A 20,175-nucleotide genomic window follows, 5' to 3' on the forward strand; every position below is an offset into this window, starting at 1 on the left:
AGAGGAACTGCAGTATTTGTGTATGTTGTTTTATCTGAATGTTGGGTCCAATGGAGTAATTTGAGGTGTTTATAGCAGATAGCAGGGTGGTGATGAGATTGTGCATTATACAGTGGGCTGAAAATATAAAGCATAGTGTGAGACTGGAACAATATAATTGTGCTTCGAGGCTGCAAACTAAATTTGTCGCAGGGATGTACTACAAAACATTTAGGGCCCGATGTAGGTGGCAAATACCGGTCGGAAACGGCCGAATTCGGCCGTTTCCGACCGGTATTTGGCATCTTGAGATGTAGGGGGCCAGATTTTACAGATTCTGTAAATTTACTGAATCGGTAAATTTACAGAATCTGTAAAATACCGAATCGGTATTTTTACCGATTCGGTAATTCCCAGATGTAGGTGGGACTCTTCTGAGTCCCAAAGGCCCTACAAATTCGGTATTTACCACCCAATCCTATTGGGTGTTAAAATACCGAATTCAGGTGTGCATGCACATGTGTGCATGCACACCTAGCCATGTGACAGACAGACATGCCCTTAGGGCATGTCTGTGTGCCACATGGCGCACATGCCTATTTTTGGGGTGCCAGAGGGTGTCAAAGTGACACCCCCTGCACCCTTGTGAATTTCGGTATCTATGGGCATAGGAATGAATGAGCATTACCGATTCGGTATTTACCGAATCGGTACATACCGAATTCTTCCGAATCGGTATTCCAGCACATATGGAATACCTACATACCCACCCCTTAGATTTACCGATTTTTAATTACCGAATCGGTAAAATTCGGTAATTAAAAATCGGTAAATCTATTCTACCTACATCTAGCCCTTAGTTACTATAAAATTGTAAGTTGCTACAAAAGTTAAGTTTATGAATACCACTTTGGAGTACATTTTGTAGTACTACAGAACTTACTACAGCATGCAGATCAGAAATCAGGCCCTTTGTCATATATTTGGCTCGCCAATTTATGCAACTCAAGCCCAGATTTTGTTCCTGGGTACCTCGTGGCAGTCTAGAGTTTGGTTTCCAAATAGTTTAATGCCTTCCTCTCAAGTTGCCTGGACTGTGTCAAAGTATGGAACTCCGCACTCTAGATGGCTGGGCGCTGTTACCATGTGAGTACTACTAGAAGGACTTATTTTTTTCTTTGTTTGCGATGCTTGGAACTTACTCATCATTTCTGTGGATTATTGCTACTCTGATATGTTTTGAATTGGATATGCGCACATCTAGCATAGCCACCCTTGTTTTGGTGTTCCATTCATGAAGATGCATTGAGCAGCAGTGGTTCAGATGGGCTGCAATAACATAACATAACATGTGGATTTGTAAAGCGCACGTTCACCCGTAGGTATCTTGGCGCTGAATAATATATGTTTCTTGTTACGTAACTCAATGATACTCAATGGGCAAGGCAAAGTCCTTGCATCCGGGAAGTCAGCGATGCATCTGTTCCGAGGGTCATCCATTGAGAAGCAAAGACGATGCACCAGTTCTGTGGTAGATGCACTGCACGGCCGAGGAGATGCGTTGGTTCTGCTGAATTCACAAATGGGCTGGCAGAGAAAATTCAGGCCCACTTCCAAGGCTCCAGAACTGGGTTGGCACCACTTGGGAGGGCAGATAAAACAGATGGCAGAGTCCAGGTGATGAGTTCAAGGTTGTTGGAAGCCTGTTCTGTCCTTGAGGTTTCTGATCAGGAAGCCAGCCAACTAATCCTTGGAGTCTCTACCGGGTCCTGGGTTTAGAGATGCAGGTCACCTCCATGTCACCCAGGCAAGAGGGCAGCAGGGTAGCATGGCAGAGCAGTAGGGCAGCAGTCCTCCCGGGAAGCAGTCCAGCACAGAAGCAATCCTTTCAACAGCACAGAGTTCTTTCTTCCTGGTAGAGTCCACAGGTCCTGAAGCGTACTGAAGAATTGGGTCTAAGTGTCCAATATTTATACCTGGTACCTACTTTGAAGTAGAGGATTCTAGAACTTTCCATCTCCCTGAGTTTTTAGGCATCCCTGTCCTCTCTATCCTGGCCCTGGCTTGTTTGGGGTTACAAAAGACAAGTATCAAACCCTTTATGAGAGTACGCAGGCAGGACCTTTGTGAAGTGCAAGTGTAGTACGAGACAGCTCTTTGCTCTGGTTAACTCAAGGCCCCATCCTGCTAACACCTATGGTCCCTTCGTCTCATGGTCTGGAAGCAAAACAAATATTACATGTCAGCTGCACCTAGTCGCGTCACCCAGGGTCAGACTGCAGTCACCAAATGGTTAGGAGAAGAAAATGCCAACATTCTAAAAGGTGTAGGCAGGAAGGTGAGTGACCTGGACCATAACAATTGATAAACATTATTGAATTAACATGTAGACCAAACACATTCCTTCTATTGTTCGATCGGGTATTTTTATTTTACCTTATTCAACCTATTTGTATCTAATTTTCAAAGTTTGTGTGAAAAAGAAAATGATGTGGTCATATCCAGTTTTTATACATAGATACAATATAATCATTACATTCATTACTGCATATTTAAAAAATAACAGACAGTGCAACATTGCTACAAAAACATTCAACAAAGCAACAACATCAATTTCTAACCCCAATTTAAAGGGTATAATGCATTTTTCTGGAGCCTAAACACTATTAAAAAGTATAAATGAGGTCTCTGAAAAAAACAAGGGGAACATCAGAGGGTACTGATGCACCCATTTGAATCAGAGGATAAACCCCTCTGGTGCGGAGTGCCCCAGGGTTCCGCCTTAAGCCCTTTATTGTTTAACGCCTACTTGGCCCCACTTGCCAAGGTAGTAGAGTCTTGGGGGGTCAGGGTGGTCTCTTATGCTGATGATACTCAGCTTGTTTTTTCATTTAGAGACCATTCTGACTCCCTCTTTTCCAACTTCAGAAACTGCCTTGGCAATATCTGCACATGGATGTCTGCCAATCACCTTGCCCTAAATACCGACAAAACTGAGGTTCTCTTTTTTAGCCAGAAATCACCCCCCCCTGCAACCCTATGGTGGCCTACCGTCTAAAACCCTCCACCCACACCAGTGCAGGCTGCCCGCAACCTAGGCTTCACATTTGACAACACCTTGTCTGGTAAAACCCAGGTCAATAAAGTTGCGGGGGCCTGTTTTAATAAACTGCGCATGATTAGGAAGATTTTTCCCTACCTCCCCCAAACATCCCGCAAAACGGTTGTCCAGGCACTTATCACGGCACATCTAGACTATGCCAATAGTCTATATGCAGGTGCCCCCCAATATCTTATAGACCGTTTGCAAATCATTCAGAACGCCGCAGCAAGGCTCATTGGAAATATCCCTGCCCGTAATTCGGTCAGAGCATACCGGGATGAGCTACATTGGCTTCCCATAGCCCGGCGTATCGATTTCAAAATCCTGATTCTTGCATTCCGTGCAATTCATGGAACTGGCCCGACCTATCTGAGCAAACGACTCAAGATATCATCTTCAGTAAGACATCTGAGATCTAACAGCCTTCGTCTACTGAACGTCCCAAGATTCAGGCTTACTCGAAGTGGCGGCAGAACTTTCACCGTCACAGCTGCCAAGCTCTGGAACAGCCTACCTCTTGACCTCAGGTTCATCGAATCTGAGCCAGTCTTTCGACGCAAACTAAAAACCTGGTTGTTTACTAAACGCTAATTAAATGCTTCTGCATCTCTTGATTCCTCTCAGATGGACTTGAACTAGGCAACTCTCTCTGGTGATACTCAGGTAATCTTAGCGCCGGGACACCCCCGCCGGAGGTAGCCGCGCGCTCTACAAGCTTCTAAAATAAAATAAATAAATAATAAACATTTGAATATCTTTGACAGGGGTGGATGTTCTTTTTCACACAAACTTTGAAAATCAGATAAAAATTGGTTGAATATTAAGGTAAAATAAAAATATCTGATCAAACAATAAAAGGAATGTGCTTGGTCTTCATGTTAATTCAATAACGTGTATAAATTGTTACGGTCCAGGTCACTCCCCTTCTTGCCCACAACTCTATGTCCCTACCTGGTCCTTGTCCTTTTCGGGCCTAACTTCCATGTTTAATAACATTCTAAAAGTGGCATTTTTAGAATTGGGATTAAAAATTCAACTTTACCATTAAAGAGGGCTTTTAATGACATTTTTTTAGGCACCAAACTTGACCTGTCTACCTGATCCCAAGGGAAAGTTATCACTTATTAAATGTATTAAGGTAGCCTAATATTATTCTATGGTACAAGTGGGCCATGAAGTTGTAAAAAAAAACAAAAAAATCTAATTTAGGTGTTTTTTCACTGCCAGGACATGTACAACTCAAACGTACATATCCAATTTTCTAAATACATTGCACCCTGCTCTCTGGGCTACGTAGGGCCTACCCTCGGACTGACGTATATGTAGTAAAAAGGGAGGTTTGGGCCTGGCATGAGGTGTACCTTGTCAGGTCAAAATATCAGTTTTTAAGACTGCAGACAGGCTGCAGTGGCAGGACTAAGACATGTTTAAAGGGCTACTTAAGTAGGTGGCACAATATGTGCTGCAGGCCCTCTGGTAGCTTTTAATTTACAAGACCTGGGTACCTGTAGTACCACTCTACTAGGGACTTACAAGCAAATGAAATATGCCAATTGGGTGTAAGCCAATTCTACCACATTTAAAGAAGAAAGCACAAGCGCTTTCGCACCACAGAGGCACATTTCAGGGCCAACTGAACAGCATCCTCAATTTGGCAGTCTAGGGAATCTTGGCTGGAAGAATTTGGGTGAACCTAGAGGACGCTAAATCAATGACTGATTGTGTATTTGGTAGAGAAGGCTATTCTGCCATTTGACCTCAGATGCCTGAACATTTGCATGATTTATGTTTCGTTATGCTTAGGCAATGCCTCTTTGGACAGTTGAAAAGTGAACGTCATTCTTTATATACTTCTATATGATTATAATATACCATTCAGGTTATGTCCAGGGAAGTATATTATTTTTGTATATGTTAAAAGTGTTCACATTTATTTAATTATAGTCGATTTACCAATAGCAGAGTTCTTTTAATTAGGATCAGGGTTTTTTCTTTTTTATCATTTGAGCTATTTAGCTGGCTGCCTTATAAGTACAGTGCATCCACAAGTGTGTCTGTTCACCAAGAAATTGCGCCAACGTTTGGTACTGTTCATTGCTGCATCATTGACTACGTAAATAATGTAGTGGTGCAGCAAACACCCATTTTGCAATGAGATGCTGTTTGAATGTGCCAAAGAAACAACTGCCATGACAAGCCAGCCACCAAACAAATACTGCACTTTAAATAAATATCAATGACTACTATTAAGAATACACTTCTAGATTGCACACCACTTACAAACAAACTCCTACCTTTTTGTTAAACACTAACATAAGATAGAGTGTAGGGAACCCTTTGAGGCAAGCTAATGCACCCATGCTGTCACAGGTAAATAATCTGAACATAGCCACAAGATAGTGAAAATGGCACCCAGTATTATTAATTAAGAGAAGTAGTCAATAGGCAAACCAACCAAATTATCCACCAAATGTTGTGAGCGTTTGATGCCCTGTCAACCAGTGGGTGCATAGCATTCCTAGGGCAACAGTAGATGTGAGAGCATGGAAGAATGCATTTCCTGGGAAATGCCAATACTTACCTTACCAGTTGATCTGGGACACAAGGAGACTGTGAATTGAGGGTGGGATTTTGTCAAGAGGCTCCTAGGCATGACCCTGGGAGATGAGGATGACATTCTCGCGGATCTATCAAGCATTAGTCTGGGTAAGAGAGATATCAGCAGTCTTTCCAGAAGAGTGTGTGTCTACATGTAATCGCAATTAAAAAGATCAGAGCATAATGAAAGACAAACAGAAAGGGGCATGAGGTTCACAACAGGGAACAGGGGCTTAGTGTCAAAATGCAATGAGTGGCTTACAAGTGTACAAGTTTAAGCTTTCTGCTGCCTGAGCTCTGGTCTAGGAAGGATGCCATTAGTGTTCCATTGTATAGTGTTTACTTATGTAACCACACGCAAATCAGTGGTTCTTTGATTACTAAGCTGGTGAAGATTGCGCAACAAAAATCTGAACACTAGTGGCTTCTGTTGGGAGTGGTTTTGTGATCAGTGACAAAGTTTGTGCAAGAGAAAGTTCCAGTTATGGGAATGCCCCTGCTTGAATTACATTCTCTGGACGCCACTAGGCATTTAAACTGAATCTACAGTCTGGATTTTAAGAGCAGGAAAAAATGAAGAAAGGCCTCCCTGAATATATTGTCTTATCTTACATACCAAGAGCACGGTGAACAAGACACTTAGGGATAAATGTACGACCTTTTTTGGCACTTGCAAACGGGAGATCAGCCCATTTGGAATCGCAAAAAAGGGTAATGGCATGTAGAAACGATATTTTGCGAGTCAGTGTCTCGCAAAACACCGTTTGTGACTCTCGCTATTAGGAAGTGGCGTCCCTTCCTAATAGCGATACTCACTGCCATGTACTATTGTTTTGTGACCGCATTTGCCAGGGACCACTGTCTGCCCTTGAAAAATTAAACTTAAAAGCTTAATTTTTCTTTATTAAATGCATCCCGGTTTCCTCTAAGGAAAACAGGCTGCATAAAAAAACTGCTATATTTAAAAAGCAGATCCAGACATAGTGGTCTGCTGACCCCAGTAGGCCACCATCCCTGGGAGTGATAGCCACTCTCAATGGGGTCAAAAATTGCTCTTGCCTCATGAATATTGATGAGGCATGCAATTTGCGACCTCAGTGGGAATCGCTAAGAGGGTCCGTCACACATGGGCTTGGCTGCTCTCCATTCCTCTTCTGCCTGCTGGCTGGGTGTGCACCAGGCTGACTTCACACTCGCGCACACACTGCGTGCACTGGGCACCGATTCGCGCCAGTTCGGTCGGGAAGCTCTTGGGCGGTCGCTGTTGCCTCACAGACGGAGGAGGCCTGGGGACACTCGCCACCTTCCATTCGGTGCCAGCCGCCCTCCGCTGTCAAGAGCTGTGCTGGTGCATGCTGTGGGGTAACTGCAGGCTGTGTGCGTTATGTCTGCAGGCCAGGCTTAGTCATGCCCTGCGCTGGTGCCGTCGTGCTGTCTAGGGCTGCGGGTAGTTGCTGTGGGTTTGCACAGCGGTGTCATCGCAGCGCCTCCCTTTGTGCTGCAGATGCATGGAGCGCAGTCAGCAGAGCAGTGCTTTGCTCAGGGGTAGCAGGGTCGCTCTTGTGGGCTACACGGTGAGGGTAGCAGGGCTCTCTAATTGCGGTGGTGATTGCCTTAGTGTGGCGGCAGCCATGCCGCCAGCATGGTGGGGAGACTCACGCTTTCCCTGGAGTTCAAGCTGCTGCTGCGGGGTACTTGTCCACTCCTCCATTTGCCGGCAGGGCCGGTGCTAGGCATGGGCAGCATGGGCAGCCGCCCAGGGCCTCACGCTCAGGTGAGAGGCAGGGGGCCCCCCTGCTCCACCACGGCCCCCTCCCCACACATTACAATACACATCAGAGACGTCTGGTGTCCAACCGCGTGGTGGCATTCCTGGGGGTGCAGGGGTGGGGGGGAGGGAAAAACAGAGTGGGGAAGTCACAGCGGCAGGGCCATCAATTAGGGCTCAGAGTGTCAGGGGTGAGGCAACACCTCTCTTAAGTACCAGCCATTCCTGTATGCATTTTGTTGCTAGGTGACAGAAGGCCCCTTTGTTTCCAGGACCAGCCTGACACAGGTTAGGAGCAGTGGGTGAGGGGAGGAGGGAGCAGCCGGAGAAACTGGTGCTGGGGCAGTGTTTTAAGAAAGGCCTTGTTACTGCTTCAGGCCCGGGGGAGGGGGCCCCCTTTCCCTGGGCCTCGGAGCACTAGAGCAAGCTGCAAGGTCCAGGTGTGGGGCCCCCTTTCCCTGGGCCTCTAAGCACTATAGAAATCTGCAAGGTCAGGGTGTGGGGGCCCCCTTCCCAGCGCCTTGTAGCCACTACTCCCTCTTTCTTTTCCTTTCCTTTATTTGTTCCCCTGTGAAATGAATCCAAAAAAGAAAAACTTTTTTGCTGGAAAGGTCATCTTTTGTGTGACATTTCTCACTTCCAAAGTGCAGCCTTGAGAAAGAGAGAAATAAAAAATTCAAACGTAAAAAATAACTAAAGCAAGACAGAGTGGGTCGAAAAGTGGCCAGATTGATTTTATTCACACCTAAATCACATTAGTGCCACTACACCGAGTTTACCAGTGAAGCCCTACCTTTGTTTTCTTGTCTTTCTCTAAACAGCATTGTTTTCCTCAGGTGGGGAAGTGCCCCATTTCTGGATGTACTGCAATACCTCCTTGATGGGCAGACTGGAAAATAAAGTGCATACCACTGCTCTGTATTCACAAATGTGGTCTTTTTAAACCATATTGCTTTTGTTTTGTAAGGATATATTCAATGGGCATTGAAGCAGGTCCGTTCCGGCCCTGTAGTCATGGCCTTAACTTTTCATGCAAAAGCACTCATTCATTTCTGAATAAGTGCTAAAGCGTCAAGGTAACCATGTTGTTCCTGGTTATATTTCACATGCTTTAATTAATCTTACATTCCTTATGAGTGTTTGATTTTTCCAGAATGTTGTCACTTTTTTTTTTAGGCAGCATATTGCTCTTGTCAGTGCGTAATTTGAAATGAGTCGCCTCTAGGTGTTAGTAGCGGGGCACAATTGGGTTGTAGTTGAAGGCAGTGCGAGTTTCTCTCAGTGGGGTAGTATGGTGTTCAGTGGAGAGAGGATGTGGCACTATGGTCAGAGCTGCCGAATTTGGAACTGGGGAGACAGGTTCAGCCTTCATGACCAGTCCACCAGACCAATCTCCCTGGGGGAACACATTTCCATGCTAGACCTTGCAAGGACCCACACGACCTTAGAAGCCCTGGTGTCTTAGCACCAGCAGGTGAACCCTAGCAGTGGCAAGTGTGGGTTAACCTTGAAGGCCTGTCTACCACAATCCCTATTGAAGCCTACTGCAAGTCTTTTGGGGAGGCCTACGAAGCAGCACACCCTAGAGCAACATTGACTCTGTCATTGAGGTCACAGGACCCTTGAGCAGGGAGGCTCTAGGGCGGTGCAAACGGTGAGATCGCTGAGCGCTGACTTTGGGTCATGTTTGCGAATATATTATCTTTCTAAAAGCACTTGCTGCCTCCTTCCTGGTCTCCAGGAATTTTCGGCAACAACAAAAATGTCATGAAACTCCGGTGATCAATAATATACATCTTTGTGAGACCTGCACCTAGCTTTTCCATCTAATGAGACAAATGTAATCCATTTAACAGTTTTAAAATATATGGACTTATTTCATTTGTATATTTATCTTTTTGTCCATGTTACTGATATCCATGTTAGGTCTCTTCAGGGATGCCAAATAAGATCAATAGTCCTGCGATGTCACTTTCTATGATGTCACTTCTTGTGATGTTACCAAGGGCGGCTCCTTCACTAGGGCAGATGAGCGACACCCCACTACTTTCTCGCAAAAGCAGAAACGCAAAATGCTAAAATGTCCATTTTATGTTTCTGCTTCTAGCACTGCGAGAAAGCAGAAGTGTTTCGTTGGGGGCGGGCGGGTCTGTTTTAGGGCAGAAGAGGATTGCCTTGCCAACTGCTAAGGGCGCTGACTGTTCAGCCAATCCAGTCATGCGCACTCCGGCCTTCCTCTATGTAGGCTGCAATGCAGCCTACATGGGGAAAATGGCCTCCCCATAGGCGCCTGGCTGGTCGGCCTCCTGATCAATCACAACGCTGCCATTGCAGAAATATGATTGGCTTAGGGGAGGGGAGGGAGGCTGCCTGCTTCTTGTTCTCCACCCCCCCTTCCGAATTCCCGCGAGATCCTCCACCCGCGAGTCATGCCGGCTGCGACTGGAAGTTATATGCAAATTAGAGGAGCCTCACATCTTCTCTTTCGCCCGGGGCCCCAGGAGTTCTAGGACCGGCCCTGTTTGCCGGGACCGACGTGGGTAGGAGACAGCCAGTCTCTGTGCCTCCCTCTTTTAAGGCAGAGGGCCGCATTGTGATGCTGAGCTCGACCCGTACCGTAGTCATGGGCGGCGGCTCACTTCCTCCTCATGAGGGACGATGAAGCACCGAGCCGCAGGCATGCGGCGTTATCTACCCGCCTCGTCGCCAATGTGGTGTCGGGCCTCAGGCCCACATGATGGGAATACCGGACACTGACACCAGGTGATATTGTACAGTAACTGTCCACGAGCACGTGCACCTGGCCCTTTTATTGGCCGGGCCACGTCACTCATGACACCCGTGATGGATGTGTGGGGGTGTTAGTGTGTCCAGCCCTCAAGGGAATGGCTGGGAATACCAAAGCCTGCCAAACACTATAATATGTCCTGCAGGACTCTACACATCCTATCTCCTCCCCCGGCAGGGTGTACAGACAAAATATCGACTCCAAAATATCGACTGGACATAATATCGAGTTTTAAATATAGACTGGACAAAATATCGACTGGACATAATATCGACTACAAAAATATTGTTTTTCAGGTAAGTGAAGTAATATCGACTGTATAAAATATAGATAGCAAAAATATCGAATTTTTAATAATATATAATATTTTATAGTGTCTTTTTATGTAATAATATGTGTGAATAGTGTGTATTAATGTTATAAAATATTTTATTAAATTAATTTTGTTTTTATAATAATTGCGTAATGTAATTCTGTAGCGGGTTGTGGGTTTATAGGGGAATAGGGTGGGAAGTAATTTAATAATAATTAATTAATTAATATATGTTTGTTAATATTTTTAATTAATAATTAATTGATAATTAATTAATATTAATTAGTTAATTAATTAATATAATTTTGAACATATTTTGTATTAGTAATAATTGGTAATTAATTAATTGTAATTAGTTATTTACATTAATTAGAGTAAATTTTTAATATATTTAATTTTGTGTTATTTTTAAGTAATTAATTTGGAAAAAATAATATTAATTATTAAAATAATTACAGCTAATGTTCTAATATATTTACTTTATTGTTATTGTTAATTAATATTTAATTGGTAATTAAATAATATTGATACATTTTGGGTAAAGGAGCATTTTTAGGGTTCAGGGTCAGTTTTCAGTTTTAGGGTAAAGGGGTATTTTTGGGGTTCAGGGTCAGTTTTCAGTTTTAGGGTAAAGGGGTATTTTTGGGGTTCAGGGTCAGTTTTCAGTTTTTGGGTAAAGGGGCATTTTTAGGGTTCAGGGTCAGTTTTCAGTTCATGGGTAAAGGGGTATTTTTAGGGTTCAGGGTCAGTTTTCAGTTCATGGGTAAAGGGGTATTTTTAGGGTTCAGGGTCAGTTTTCAGTTCATGGGTAAAGGGGTATTTTTAGGGTTCAGGGTCAGTTTTCAGTTCTTGGGTAAAGGGGTATTTTTAGGGTTCAGGGTCAGTTTTCAGTTTTTGGGTAAAGGGGCATTTTTAGGGTTCAGGGTCAGTTTTGGGTTTTTGGGTAAAAGGGTATTTTTAGGGTTCAGGGTCAGTTTGGGGTTTTTGGGTAAAGGGGTATTTTTAGGGTTCAGGGTCAACTAATAAGATTGTAAAAAATTATTTTTATTATTTTCATTTATTATTTAATTATTATAATTTAATTTAAGTACTTTTAAGTATATTTTAGTAATTTAAATTTAATATTAATTTAATTTAACACTGTTTTTAATAAAGTCGATATTTTTTACATCTATATTATTGTTAACGATATTTTGTACTCGATATTTTTGTACTTACCTGTTTGTAGATACAAACTCGATATTTTGACTGTCGATATTTTGTCCACGATATTCTGGCAAGTCGATATTGTGTCCGTCGATATTATTTCAGTGATCCCCCGGCAGACCGTCTGCCATGTGGCTCTAGTACTAGCATTCCTCCCTTTAACAGCTGCCCATCACTGCCAACCTAACCCAGACAGAAGCCCAAGACCTCACATTCAAAACAACTGAAGGACATCAGTAGAGCTACAAACCACATGAGCACTTCTGTGCTTCCTGTGTCTCTACTTTCTTGGCGAGAAGAGGTTTCAGTAACATTCAGCAAAAAGGAATTCGCAAAGGTTTAATAGTGTCGTGATTGAAAAAGATATTTGTTTTTACCCTAGGTATGCAATTTATTTATAGTCCATATAAGACAATAGTGTCGCTGAGACTTCTTAAAAATATTAACAAGTGAATACTGAGTTATTAGGAATTCATTATTTTTTAAATAACAAAATTTTTTTACATATAAAACTAGCTGCTGTTTATTATACTTTGTCCTGATATGATTCTGTTCTTAACTTATGCTCCAAGTGACAATTAGTTATATTGTGTACAGCAGTTTGGTGTGTTTTGTGAATACAAAAGTCGTGTCCGAAGCAGAGGAGTTAGAGGTTGGCAGTGGTGCCAGCTGTGGTCCTCATGCTCGCCCTATTGACCCACCTAACTTCATTCACCACCTGTGACACTCTCAGCTTTCAAAAGAGCAACCACCCGAGTCCTTAGTCCCCACAGTAGCAAAGATACAGGTGATGTTGTGTAGCATTTACCATTGGAACAGAAAGGAACTGATTATCAAATAGGTACTATTCCTTCTTTGGGACAAGGAATTCGCTGTACTTTCTGCAAAAACTTTTCTAGAGTGGTACATTGTTTCTGCCCGGCACAAAGTTGTTCAATGGACATGAAATGTAAAAATATTCCTTCCTGCAGGACAATAGATACAGTGACAGACCTTTAAGTATTTGAGTGTTTCATGTTCTCTCCTTCAGGACTGTCTAAGAAAGCTAAAACGTCTTGACCAATAAAACAGAAAAATGTGAATTCAAATGCATCCTTTGCCTCTCCTATATGAAAGATTTCGTCTTGCTCATGCACCACCTTGTTCTAGTGAATCGTGACCTCCATAATTTCTGCAAAAATACACAAGCAACAATGCCAAGGGCCAAGGATCTCCATCACATAGTTTGTGTTGGAAGATGCCTCAGAGGTTCACCTTGTTCATCTTACACAGAAGTCTATTCCATACAACAATGATAAATATGTATGTCCTTTCTCAGGATCGTCATACAAAGTTTCACACCAGAGAACTGTCTCTGCAATAAGAAATGAGGGTCCTGAGTTTTCCAGTCCTTCTGGTAACTGGGGTTGATTTTACGCTAATAACCGCTATGTGCATCATTCCATTTACTCACCAGGCATTTTACATCATTTTACACTTCTTTTACCAGTTAGACTTGGAACAAAACAAAATTAGTGACATACTTGAGAGAAAATGGATGCAAGTAAGGCCCATAGCCAATTTCTCTTACACAATTAGTAAATCTTCGTTCAAGGTAATCGTAGGAGAAGGAAAGGTAGGAAATAGAGTTTGAGTCTGGCACTCTTAACTTAACTCCTTGCACAGCATACATTATTCCAGAGACAGTACTCAATGAGAGCACCAGAACAGACGCGTACAACCAGGACTTTTTAGCCACCATGATGATTATAGGTGTAGGAGGCTTTAGAGCTAGGCCTAACAGGTCATAATTAGGGTACGCACATGTGAATCAATAATTGTATAGGACACACCTAACTACGAAGCAACAGAGTACCGGACAACAGGTGTGAGCAAAAGGGCACTACTCCAACCATTTACAATGTTTATAAAGCAGCAGATAACAGGTGTGTACTACAATGTATATGGGGGAGATAATGCTCATTTAATAGCGGTGTCTTCAGCTTCTTCCTGAACTGAGGAGGGTTGTAGCACTTCTGATGACGATGGGGATGTCATTCAAGATACTTTGTGCATAGATGGAGAAGGCCTGCATTCTGTTTCTTTTCCTTTTTGTACCTATTCATCATCAGTTGTCCATGACCCAGCTTTCAGTTTAGCACTGTAAGTCTGAAGTAGAGTCCGAACCAAGTCCTGTTTAATAGCTTTGTAAATGAAATGAAAAACTTTTCCTAGAACTTGATAATAATGTGAAAAAGTGTGTTTTGTTATGTTATGTGTATTTGTAAAGTACACTATCACTAGCGGGGGCATCCTGGCGCTGAGCAGGTGTGTGGGCCTAGCCCTGTCTATGCGCGGTTGGGTAATTGAAAAGCCAAGTCTTCAGCTTCTTGTGGAATTCAAGAACAGAGGAGACTCTGATGTGGAATGGGCGGTCCTGCCACGCTTTAGGAGTGCAGTAAGAGAGTGCTGATCTGATCTGGTTCTCTGTTTCATTGGGATGTGTGCGAGTAGAAGTCCTGCAGAGTAGAGACATCTAGGTGGTTGATGGAAGGAGATGTGATTGTTCAGGTAGGTGGTGCATGAGGTGTCTAGTGCCTTTAATGTATGTGTGAGGAATTTGAGTTGAGCATGTTTGTGTGTCTGCAGACAGTGTAGGTCCCTGAGGTGTGGTGTGATGTGAGTTCTTCGTGGGAGGTCGAGAATGTGCCTGGCTGACAAGTTCTGGATAGCTTGTAGATTTCTAGAGAGTAGCCCTCGTCAGCAGCAGACTGGACTACGGCAACGCACTCTACGCAGGAATCCCAGCCAAACACCTACGACGACTACAACGCATCCAAAACGCCTCCGCCCGACTGATCCTCAACGTCCCCTGCTGCAGCCAGATTACCCCCCACCTGAGAGACCTACACTGGCTCCCCGTCAATAAGAGGATCACCTTCAAGCTCCTCACCCACGCACACAAAGCACTCCACAACACCGGACCAACCTACCTGAACAGCAGACTCAGCTTCTACACTCCCATCCGCCAGCTCCGCTCCGCCAGCCTCACCCTCGCCGCTGTCCCCCGCATCCAACGAATGACCTCCGGCGGCAGATCCTTCTCCTACTCACCGCCAAGACCTGGAACACCCTCCCTGCCCACCTACAGCAGATCCAAGACCTACTCGCCTTCAGAAGACTCCTCAAGACCTGGCTCTTCGAGTAGTAGTGGCACCCCCCTCCCCTCAGCGCCTTGAGACACTCATGGGTGAGTAGCGCGCTTTACAAGTACTCTGATTGATTGATTGATTGATTGATAGCCTTGTGGTCCCAGTATCGTGGACTTTCCCATAGTCCAACTTTCTGGTGACTAGGGTGTGAGTAACAGTGTTTTCACTCTTGCTTGGGAGTAATTTGATAATCTTCAGGGCGTGCAAGCCAGATGCTGACATGTGCAGTCATGGGCACTTTGATGTTGATGATTATTCCAAGGTTCCTGGCATGGGTTCTGGATGTGGGTCCGAGTTGCTACTAGATGGAGTCTCTTGGTAAGGTGTTCTTGTCGAAGATTCCTAATTTTGTCTTGTTAGCATTCATCCAGTTAGCGACTTTGCATGCAGACGGTGAACGTGTTTCTTGTATTGGGGGTCTTTACTGAGAGGGAGAGTATGAGTTGTACATCGTCCACGTAGGGTAGGATGTTCATGTTGTATACGCAGATTACGTTGGCCTGAGGATGAGCCTTGAGGCACTCCACAGATGAGTTTGTGGGCTTTTGAGGAATAAGGTGCCAGACTGACAGTTTGTAGTCTACCCATTCAGAAGGAGCAGAACAAGCAGATAGCAGGTACTTGGATGCAAATATTGTGCAGGCCCCCAATGAGGATGGGGTGTGAGGCTGTGTCACTGCTGCCACCAGCACAACCCCCTCACTCATGCGGAACCGCCACTTGTCGGGTTGTCTTCACCTCTTTTTCCCCTCCTAAAGTACGTGTTTCCAGTGATCTCTTTTCCCGCTTAAGCACTTTTTCCACTAATAATCTCTGTTTTTCTCCTCTTAACCTCTGCTTTTTCCAGCAATCCATTTTCCACTTAAGTACTTTTTCCACCAATAATCTCTGTTTTTCTCCTCTTGCTCTCCCAGTCATTTTCCCTGCCTGAAAGCCACACTCCCTCCCAATTCCCCCCTCCTGCTCACCCAGCTCAGTGCCCCTCCCAAGAACCTACTTAATGCAGGCCACAGCGTGACCCCATTGAGAAGGTCCCTGGGCCAGCTCTCCACTACTGGCACCAGCATGAGCACCTTGCTCTTTTCAGACTAAACCACTATTTCCACCAATAATATCTGTTTTTCTTCTCTTAATCTCCGCTGTTTTCAGTAATCTCTTTTCCCCCTTAACCACTTTTCCACGAATAATCTTTGCTTTTCTCCGCTTCACCATTGCTGGATTATTTTCCAGTAATCTCTTTGCACCCTTAACCCCAATTCCACCAATAATCTCTGTTACTTTCCTCTTAACCTCTGCTTTTTCCAGTAATATCTTTTACCCTTAACCACTTTTTCCACTAAAAATCTGTTTTTCCCCTCTTGCTCTCCCGCTCGTTTTTCCTGCCTGAAAGCCATTCTCCCTCTTGCTTCCTGCTGACCCCGCTGAGTGCCCCTCCAGGCTCCTAATTAATGGAGGCGCAGTGCAGTCACAGAGCCGGCGTGCCAATGGCAAGCCCATCTGCACCCGTCCGCTCTTGGGCCGCCCCCAGCACCAGGAGCCTGTCCCCCGCCAACCTACAGCTACACTAGTGCTGAGCTACTAGCCTTCAACACCGGACCAGGCAACAACAACTGCAGCTGTGCATCTCCTCGATACACAGCAGGACCATTCTTCTGCTGTCACTGTCTCTTCTACTATGATGTATTGACTCTAACTCCCAAACCCCTCCCCACCACCACTGAGACAGGACAACTCTGCTACCTGCTGATCGACAGCCAATATCTCCACAAACACGCTACCGGGATCTGGGACACCATCACCTCTGTCGCACCCAACATCATCTTCCTCAGAGAGACTTGGCTCAACTCATCATCAGCACCCGACATCGCCACCATTCTGCCCAATGGATACAAGACAATTCACCAGGACCTCATTAACAAACACGAAGGTAAAAATGCCATCATCCACAAAGAGTTCCTCCACTGCACAGCCACCACTGACAGTACCACCGCTATTATGGAACACCTCAGCTTTCAAGTTAACACAGATGGCAGGACAACAATTAGAGGCACACTAGCCTACAGACCATGCCCTGCCTTCTGCAAGGCCTCCCTGACTTCATCACCCCACTGGCTATCAACTTCATCTTCCTCGGAGACCTCAAATTTCACCTAGACAACCAAAACAACACCAACACAGCCAACCTCCTCGAGAGCATGGACAAAACTTGGCCTCTCTCAACTACTCACCGACCCCACTTACATCACCAGGCACACACTGGACCCCATCTTTTCAGCCAGCAACCGAATCAGCTACAGCCATGTCACTGAGCGTACCTGATTGGACCACTCAATTGCCCATTTCACCATCACGCAACTCCTACCACCCCCACAAACCAGCCCAGCACAATTCACAGGAGCTGGAGCAAGATATTGGAAAACCAATAGCCGACACTCTCAGCTCCTCCCTGCTAGACACAGCCCCCATCTTGAAGTGGTGGTCAAAAATGTCAATGCCTTGATCACCAACTGTGCCAACCAAATTGCCCCAATGAAACCCGCCAAACCAGGCAGAACCTCAAAGCACACCAGCTGGTGCAGCCCGAAACTCAACACCTCTAAATGCAACTGCAAATGGTTAGAGAGGACCTGACTCACTAACAAAGAGCCAAACAACTGCACCACATTCAGCTGGCACTAAACACCTACCACCAGCACTTGAGAGGCATGAAAAGGAAGACCCTAGCGCCCGCCACAAAGGCAGCTATAACCACAGCAAAGAACTCTTCAACATTCCAAGGAATCCTTCATCCACTCAGCAACGAGAAATGTTGTCACCCTCTCCCAAGATCACGACCACACCCTAGCAGACTTCTTTCACTACAAGTTCGCCACCATCTTCGAAACTTCCACTCCCTGTCTCCTGAAACCCCAGCCTCCTTAACCCCTTCGACTCCCACACTGTCCCCAACATCACAACTTGGGAACAACTCACCATGTATACCTCATCAGCCATCATAAGCTCCATACACACAGGAGCACCCAGGGTCCCCCTGTCCCTACCACATTTTTAACTTAGGGATTAATGCCATCAGCAAAGAATTCACTAACATTAGCAACACTTCCACCGCCTTAGCCACCTTCCTAGAGTTATTCAGTACAGAACCTATCACACCAACATAAAAGATTCAAACAGGGGCTTCTGGTACAGTATTTCAAGAACTTCCAAAATACGGAAGACCGCGCGCTACACGGAAGGGAATTTGCCGCCCCGTAACTCTAGGATATTGAGAGCGGGAAGCGACTTCACTCCACCAATAATACTGGAGGAAGGACACTAATATTTGGTGTATATATATATCCGGAATCACACCAATACTACCGGTATACGGAATAAACTAAGAGTTACCGATCTGAAGCGTCCGCGCTAACACAGACCAGGATCCAACAAGAAAGGATTGCCCACGCCACATAAGGCTGGGCCGGAAATATAACCCGCCAGAAGGCAGATAATTCTAGAAGAACTTGACATCAGCCCTGATGAAGTCGTGGGTTTCCGCCCAAGCGACGAAACACGTGTTGGCTGGACTGAGGGAAAGCCTTTGAAATTAAAAGAACCTTAAATTGTCTCCATTTGCGATAATTGGATCTTCTTGAAATACTGTACCAGAAGCCCCTGTTTGAATCTTTTATGTTGGTGTGATAGGTTCTGTACTGAATAACTTTAATCTGTAGATTATTTGTGGGTTAGGATGACAACCCATGCCTAGGCACCCAACGACATATATATTCATCTCTGTAGATAACAGCCCATAAACTGTGAAGCGCCATTGCCACCAAGATTAGTCATCTTTCTAATTTCCATTACCTTCCTAGAGGAACGGAAATAAGTAGAAGTCACACCACTCCTCAAAAAGCCGACTGCAGTTTCCAAGGATTTCAAGAACTATCGACCCATCCCTCTGCTCCCTTTTCCAGCCGAAGTCCTAAAAATGGCAAGTAAACGCTAACTCACAGACCACCTAGAGAACAACAATCTTGTGGACTCATCTCAAACCAAAGCACAGAAACCATCCTAATCGCAGCCGCCGATAACATCAGGACTCTCCTAGATCGGGGAGAAACTGCCACCCTGATTCTCCTCGACCTCTCTGCAGCTTTTGACTCTGTATCTCATCACACCCTCCTTAAACAGCTTCATCAAATAGGGATTCAAGGAGACACCCTCAAATGGATCGCCTCCTTCCTCACTAGAAGAACCCAGAGCATAAGCCTTCCACCATACACCACGGACCCCAAGTACATCATTTTTGACATCCCTTTAGGATTCTCTCTCAGGCCTGCCCTGCTCAACGAGTATATGACCCCCAAGGAAACATTATCAGGACCCATGGACTGACCATTATCTCATATGCTGACAACACCCAACTCATCCTCTCTCTATCTGCAGACCCCTTCAACACCAAAGCCAACTTCTACTTGTGCATGACCAGCATCGTTCACTAGATGCAAACCAACTGGCTTAAACTCAGCATTGACAAAAGCGAGGCACTCATCATCGGGAGCAACACATGCCAGTGAAATGACTCCTGGTGGCCTAAAGAACTGGGACCCTCTCCTACCCCCACTGAACATGCCAGCGATCTTGGCATTGTACCAGACAGCAAACTCACTGTGAAAAACCAGATCAACGCAGTGTCCTCAGCCTCCTTTCTCACTCTCCGAATGCTCCGGAAAGTCTACAAGTGGCTCCCAGCCAGCACCAGACACATCATCACCGAGACACTCATCACAATCTGCCTGGACTGTGGGAACACTCTCTATGTAGGTATCACTTCACACCTACTAAGGAGACTACAAACCATACATTACTCAGCCTCCAGACTCGTCCTAGATCTCCCCAGACAGATCACCCCATACCTCAGGAAACTTCATTAGCTCCCCACTTACAGGAGATGCCTATTTTCATGATGCTCACCCATGCCTACGAAGGTCTTCATAATCAGGGACCAGGCTACTTAAATCACCATATGAACTTCCACCGCCCCCCCCCCCCCCCAGATGACTGCACTCTTCCTCCCTCTCCCTCACCCACCCCCAGCATCCACTGAAGCAAGAGCAGCAGATGCTCTTTCCCCTACCTGGCTGCCAAGAAGTAGAATGGCCTCTCCCTCCACATCCAGACCATCCACTTCCTACATGATTTGAAGACCTGGCTGTTCGGCTGATCCCACCCAGCAACAGAAACCCC

Source organism: Lissotriton vulgaris, chromosome 3_1, assembly GCF_964263255.1.
Source record: "Lissotriton vulgaris chromosome 3_1, aLisVul1.2, whole genome shotgun sequence".
Lineage (NCBI taxonomy): Eukaryota > Metazoa > Chordata > Amphibia > Caudata > Salamandridae > Lissotriton > Lissotriton vulgaris.